This window comes from Lemur catta, chromosome 2, assembly GCF_020740605.2.
Source record: "Lemur catta isolate mLemCat1 chromosome 2, mLemCat1.pri, whole genome shotgun sequence".
In the NCBI taxonomy this organism is placed as follows: Eukaryota; Metazoa; Chordata; class Mammalia; order Primates; family Lemuridae; genus Lemur; species Lemur catta.
Genome location: NC_059129.1, coordinates 123,112,459 through 123,118,458, shown reverse-complemented (window position 1 = coordinate 123,118,458; position 6,000 = coordinate 123,112,459). Strand labels below are relative to the sequence as shown.

The window sequence follows — 6,000 nt, the reverse complement described above, 5'->3', positions numbered from 1 at the left end:
CATACCTGGCTAATTTTTTAAAAATTTTCTGCAGAGAGAGGGTCTTGCTATGTTGTCCAGGCTGGTCTTGAACTCTTGGCCTTAAGCCATCTTCCTGCCTGGGCCTCCCAAAGTGTCGAGATTACAGGCATAAGCCACCTTGCCTGGCCAATATTCTATTTTTATGCAATGTCCATTTGTTAAATAGGCTCTTGATTTTTTTCCTATACACTTTTCAATGTTATTTGTATTTTAATACGAAACAATTTTCATTACAAAGTATGGATCAGTAATGGTGGAATTTCAGGTTTTGAAAATAAGACAGTACATTGTGCATAAAACATTACCCAAATTCAAAAACCTCCAATTTTAGAGATTGGTAAAAGACAGTTATCACATATCAAATGGACGTAGTTCAAGAGAAGTCTGGATCATTTCCATTTATTAAAAGGTTTGTTCCAATGTGTCTCCTCCTTTGTTATTACATCAAGTTATTTGAAATCACAGTCATATTATTTTAGCATCTACTAAATGCTTGGGACCTATCAGTGCACGATATGGGACAAAGATTCCTGCTTCCACATCCTGACGGCGGTAATGGGGTGAGGGGCAGACTGTATAATAAAAGAAAACCTAGGATTCACTCCATGAAAAAGAGGTATTTTTCCTAGTTGAGCTGTAAATTGGATTGAGGAGCGAATGCCCTAAGCACAGTGTTAAATTCACAGCCAGGGCCCAGTACTAGATTTAACTGACAGAAGACTGGTTTGCTAATTACAACTTTAAAATTCTTCAAGGTAGTTAACGTCCCTAAACATCAAAGTAATTAACAGTTTTAGGCCTTAAGGAAGGTGTAGCTCAGGTCAGTATTAATAGAAAATGTGCTAAGGCTCTTATTTGAAATTCTGTTCAAATCAAATGTGATTTATAATTTTGGCGGGCCAAGCTATGTAGGTCTGTGTTCCTGGGCCGGCATGAAATCTTTGTTGCATGTTTAAAGCTTAACTACTTCTGTTGTTTATTTTTACGCTTATGCCAACGTTCCGCTGACGCGCTTAAGCGGAATTGCTTTAACAACGTCGCAAGGAAAGCAGCATCCCAGGGCGCGAACCGCCCAGACAGCCTAAGCGGCTTCCGACTCCTGCGGCGTGAATTCTGAGTCGATCAGAGGCCACTCAGGAAAGGGACTTAGACCGGGACAATTTTTCAACTAAGTGAGTTTGGCACATTTAATAGCAAAGCAAAAGCAACACTTCCTAGTCACTAGCGAGGCATCCATAGAGGAAGAAATGCAGCGCTTCCGGCGGAGGGAGCCGCAGGTCTACGATCACTGTCGTCTTTTGCCTTCTCAGTGTCGTTTCCTCATTGTGAGATTGTTTTTATTTTTGTCCAGGTTTGAGCCGACCTCACAGAAAGAATGTCCCAGACGAGCTAACTGCAGTAAAAAGTAGGGACGATGATGAAGTCCAGACGGTCCTCTCAAAACGAGGCAAAACCCCACCCGGCAGCCCGGCCAACTTACGGCCTAGCAAAACACCGGCCCCGCCTCCTACCGCCACCCGCGCCAAGGGGGTCGCTACTGGCGGGAGGGCGGAGCCGCCTATCTTCGCGCGAGACCAACTACGAGACTTCCCAGAAAGCCTCAGGCAACATCTTAATAGCTGCCAGGGAGCCGGTCTAGGGCGGAAGGGTGGGCGGGGCTTGCCCAGATATTTAGCGGCACCGAGGCCACGCCCCCATCGGAAGTGACGGAAACGAGCTAGCGCGTCGAAGGTACCTCTATGGTTTTCCTCTCGTTCTCGAGTCGGGAAATGGCCGCTGTGTAGTTACAACGGAGATAAGTGCTGGGAACCGTGTTTGGCGTGTCAGGTAGGCCTTACGCCGCGTTCAAATTACTTTAAGGGCAGTAAATACCGAGGACGGGCCAATATTGTTGACTCTTTTGTGGGTGGTGACGGGTTGGCAGCGAAAGGAGAACCCAGGAGACCCTGCGCCGTTATTTATGCGATTTTCCGTCAGCTTCCCTCAGTTTTTTGAGGCACTGCGGACTGAAAAGGTGGGGCGTTGGGGTGAGCAGTAGGAACGGTGTGCGCGCGCGGTTGCGAACCTGGCTCGAGACCCGGAGACCGCGCGGCCTCCCGTGCGCGTGCGCATATGTCGCTCTTCAACCCTTCCCCCATTCCTTCGGTGCGGACTCCTGCGCGCGCCCGACTCAACGCCCCGCGCACGCGCGCTTGTTCCTTTCTCGCTTCCCCGCCCACGGCGCCCGCTGCCGCCAGAGGTGCAACTTGTGTCCGCGTCTCATTGGCTGGGAACGCTACCTTTCTTCCCGGCCGTTTTGGGCTCTGATAAAGTAACTGTGACCTGCAGCAAAGTGCATTGGGTAGGTCAACTTCTTTTCGCGTCGTCTTTAAATCCTAAATCGGCTTCAAACTACCCGTCGGTTTTCGCTTCGTTTTCGTTACTCGGTTTTAGGCTCCTCTTATGCCCCTCGTAACTGGCCCTGGCACCCGCCTTCGGTCTTTGGTGTTGCAGGAGTGTTTTCTCCAGGGTTGATGATCTTGGTCCCCTTGGCAACCCACTGTTTTGAAGCGAATGCGCACTCCTGGTTATAGCAGTTGGTGCCCAGTGACTGTTTCCTGGCATGGGGATAGGGTTTTAGCCGATGGCCTAAGAGTGGCCCTGCCACCCCGGGGCTGAAAGTGCAGTTCTAGATTAGTACGAGCGAAGCCATGTCTTTTGAGCAAGTAATTTAGCTCGTTAAGTTGTGTCAGAAGTGTTGCAGCCATGGTAGGTAGACAGCTGGTAGGGTAAATGGGATGGGAGTGGTGAATTGAGGTTACGAACTTTGCCCTCATTTTAATTGCGTAAATTGACTTGATTTATCTCTTCAGAATGAAGCAGCCGCAGTACCAGCGCTACTTTTCTGCATGAAACTTTTTTAAAAGTGTCTTAGAATTGGAAAAAAGTAAGACTAAATTTGAAAGCAAATATGGCTAACACTGATGAAAAAAGATTAAGTATTTCAGACTGGTATCCTGTTGCAGCAGAGTCTTTTAAATTTTTTGGTATTAAAAAGCAAAACAATTTCTTGTTCCTCTTGTGAATTCTCATTCCAGTTTGACTCTTGTTGTTGGAAAGGTTAGGCTGCTGTTTAGACAATAAAGAACCTTTACATAGGAAAAACTGTTACAAGTTTATTTGCATTTTTATGTGCTCCTAAACAATTCAAGGTAAATAATTTGGTGGGGGAGGGATTGTGTGTTTAAAGTAGCTCATGCTAATAAATGTAAAGGCTATGTACTAATGGCTTGTAGCATCTTGTTTTAAGGATTTCACACTTTCACCATTCGTGGTGATAAACACAGGAATCTCCCTTAATTTAGATAATTAAAATGGTAGCAAAGGAGATGTTAGCTTGAGCCCATTCTTGACTTTGAGGAACAATAGTATTTTACGACTTGGTGACAGATCTGTAAAAAGTACTACTCGCAGGTAGGCTCAGGTCTAGTTGAATTTATTAAACAACTTTTGTGGACAGCAAGCTGTATTACGTTAACTGTGTGATGGGAAGACTTGTAGAAATGGAGAAAGTTTTCTCAGTTCTTCTAGAGCTTAGATTGGGGAGTTTCCAGAAACTACGATCACTTTGTGTGTAATTTACAGTGATTTGTTATTTAAAAAGTAAGTAGATAAGGGAATCAAGAGTACCAACATCTCTGGGTAGTAAGTATAAATATTTAGATTATACTTGTGGGATATGAATTTATTTAAACCAGGGAGTGGTACAACCTGGTCTAGAATGCAGGTATTCTGATTCTCAGTTCCGTGCTCCTTTTAGCAAAAATAATTGGACTAAGAATGTTTTGTGACTAAACTTTTCTTCTTCTTTTTTTTAAAGGTTTTAATTATGGAAATTTTCAAGCACAAAAGTAGAGTAGTTTAGTGAGCTCCTGCCATGTTCTCATCATCTAGATTTAATTACCAATGTTGTACCAATCTTGTTTAATATTATTACTATTATTATTATTTTTTTTTTAAGAGATGGAGTTTCACTATGTTGCTCAGGCTGAACTGAACTCCTGGGCCCAGGTGATCCTCCGGCCTTATCCTCCTCAGTAGCTGGGACTACAGGTGTGTGCCACTGGCCTGGCTTTCATAGAGTATTTTAAAGCAAAATTCCAGACATTTTAATAAGCATTTCTGGAAAGACTTTTTTATAATCTGCGTAATGCTGTATCAGAATAACATTACATGCAAGAATCATTTAAAGTGAACTTAGATTGCCACAAACAAGGTTTACCAATAATAAGCTGATGCTAGGTTGCATGCCACGTGTCAAACATTAAACTGTTTACATTCATTAATTCGCTTAACCTTAAACCTATAAGTACCATCAGTAGCCTTATTTTACATATGTAGAAATTGAAACTGAACTTGTCCAGTGTTGGGCAGCTAGTTAATGGTTGAGCCAGGACTTGAATCTAGTCTACTGGAATAATAGTCATGAACTATTGTTTTTAGAATTTTAAAAGCTGCAAATAACAGTAATTTGTTAACAACAATTTGGAGACCAAACTCGTTGAGTCTGCTAAAATGAAGCCTTGGCTCAAGTATGCTTGAAGTGGTAACCTAAAAGAATCCATTTTGGGTCAGGCAGGGTAGCTCATGTCTGTAATCCAAGCACTTTGGGAGGCCTGGGCAGTGAGATCACTTGAGGCCAGAAGTTTGAGACCAGCCTGGGCAACAGCGAGACCCTGTCTCTGAAAATAATTTAGAAAACAATTTAGCCGGGCATGGTGGTGGGTGCTTGTCCTCCTACCTACTTGGAAGGCTGAGCCAGGAGGATCACTTGAGCCCAAGAGTCAGTGAGCTATGATTGATCCTGTCAGTGCACCCCAGCCTGGGTAACAGAGCAAGACCCTGTGTCTTTAAAAAGAAAAAAATCCATTTGGGGTGGTTTTATCTTGGATATTTTGTTGAGCCCAGTTTCTTTGCTTTGATCAATTGTTTTCTAGCTGGTTTTATGTTTCCATAAAACATAGTATCCATTAAGATATTTAAAACTTTATTTGAAAAATAAAGCCTGATTTATTTTATCGTGTGTTCCTTGTTGGTTGGTGAATTGACTGCATAAAGATATATATGAGGCAATTTATTCCCTGTTTAGAAGTGGAATCTATTAGTAAGTGATCTTGGTTGTGATAAAGGGAAGATTAATTTGGCATTTTTGAATTCCATGTTTGGGTTTTGACCCTGTCAGGTACATTTTGGGGTGCTGGAAGAGAGCACAGGAGTTGGAATTAGGAGATTTCAGTCAAATTTTGAATGAAACATTTCACTCTATGGGCATGAAAAGGGCAAGCACATCTCTTGTTTTCTTCCTTATACTTGGGCCTTCTCCCACATGCTTAATCCAAAACCTAGGGCCACTACTGATTTTTCTTTTTTCCTCTCTGTGCTTCATATCACTAGCAATCTATAAGCAAGTCATGTTGACTGTACAAACCAGATCCTGTATTTGCCTTTTTTTTTTCCCTCATTGCTGTTTATCTTCTACATCAACCATCTTAAACTGTAAGTCAGATGGTGTGACTCTGGTGAGCAAATCCTTCCAGGATTTCCCATTAGAGTTAGAGTAAAATCCGGACTCCTTATTCTGGCATACTTACTCTGGTCCGTTCCTTCTGCTTCTGCTTTATCTCATACTCTGAACTCCTTGATCACAGTGCCTCAACCTTCTTACTCACTGGTTTTTCTGTCCTGAACTTGCTAATAAGCTTGTGTCTTCCACCTAGAATGCTCTTCCCTCTGTGGATCTTTGCAGTGTTCCTTGTCTTTAGGCAAATGTTACCTCCTTAAAGAGGGCCCAAGGACCCACCTAAGTAGTCTCCCTCCCTGCCTTCTCCTAGCACATCAACTTGTGCTTTTTTTACCCGCTGTCCAGTGTGGTATTTGTCAATATTTGGTGTTTTCTGTCTTCCCCTCATTGGAAGCTCCAAGAGAGTAGGGAACTTAATA

The 6,000-nt window shown here is 43.0% G+C and overlaps 1 protein-coding gene across 9 annotated transcripts in view; it reads left to right on the top strand.

The window, feature by feature from the left end:
• The first annotated feature begins 1,700 nt into the window (after positions 1-1,700).
• BCLAF1 (BCL2 associated transcription factor 1) overlaps positions 1,701-6,000 on the top strand; it is a 32,358-nt gene continuing 28,058 nt past the window's right edge. For 5 of the 9 annotated variants that reach the window (XM_045544424.1, XM_045544432.1, XM_045544429.1 and 2 more), the window contains exon 1: positions 1,701-1,848. The gene's annotated coding sequence lies outside the window, so the exon portion shown is untranslated. The remainder of the gene's footprint in view (positions 1,849-6,000) is intronic. The other 4 variants (XM_045544433.1, XM_045544427.1, XM_045544425.1 and 1 more) reach the window with 3 other exon arrangements.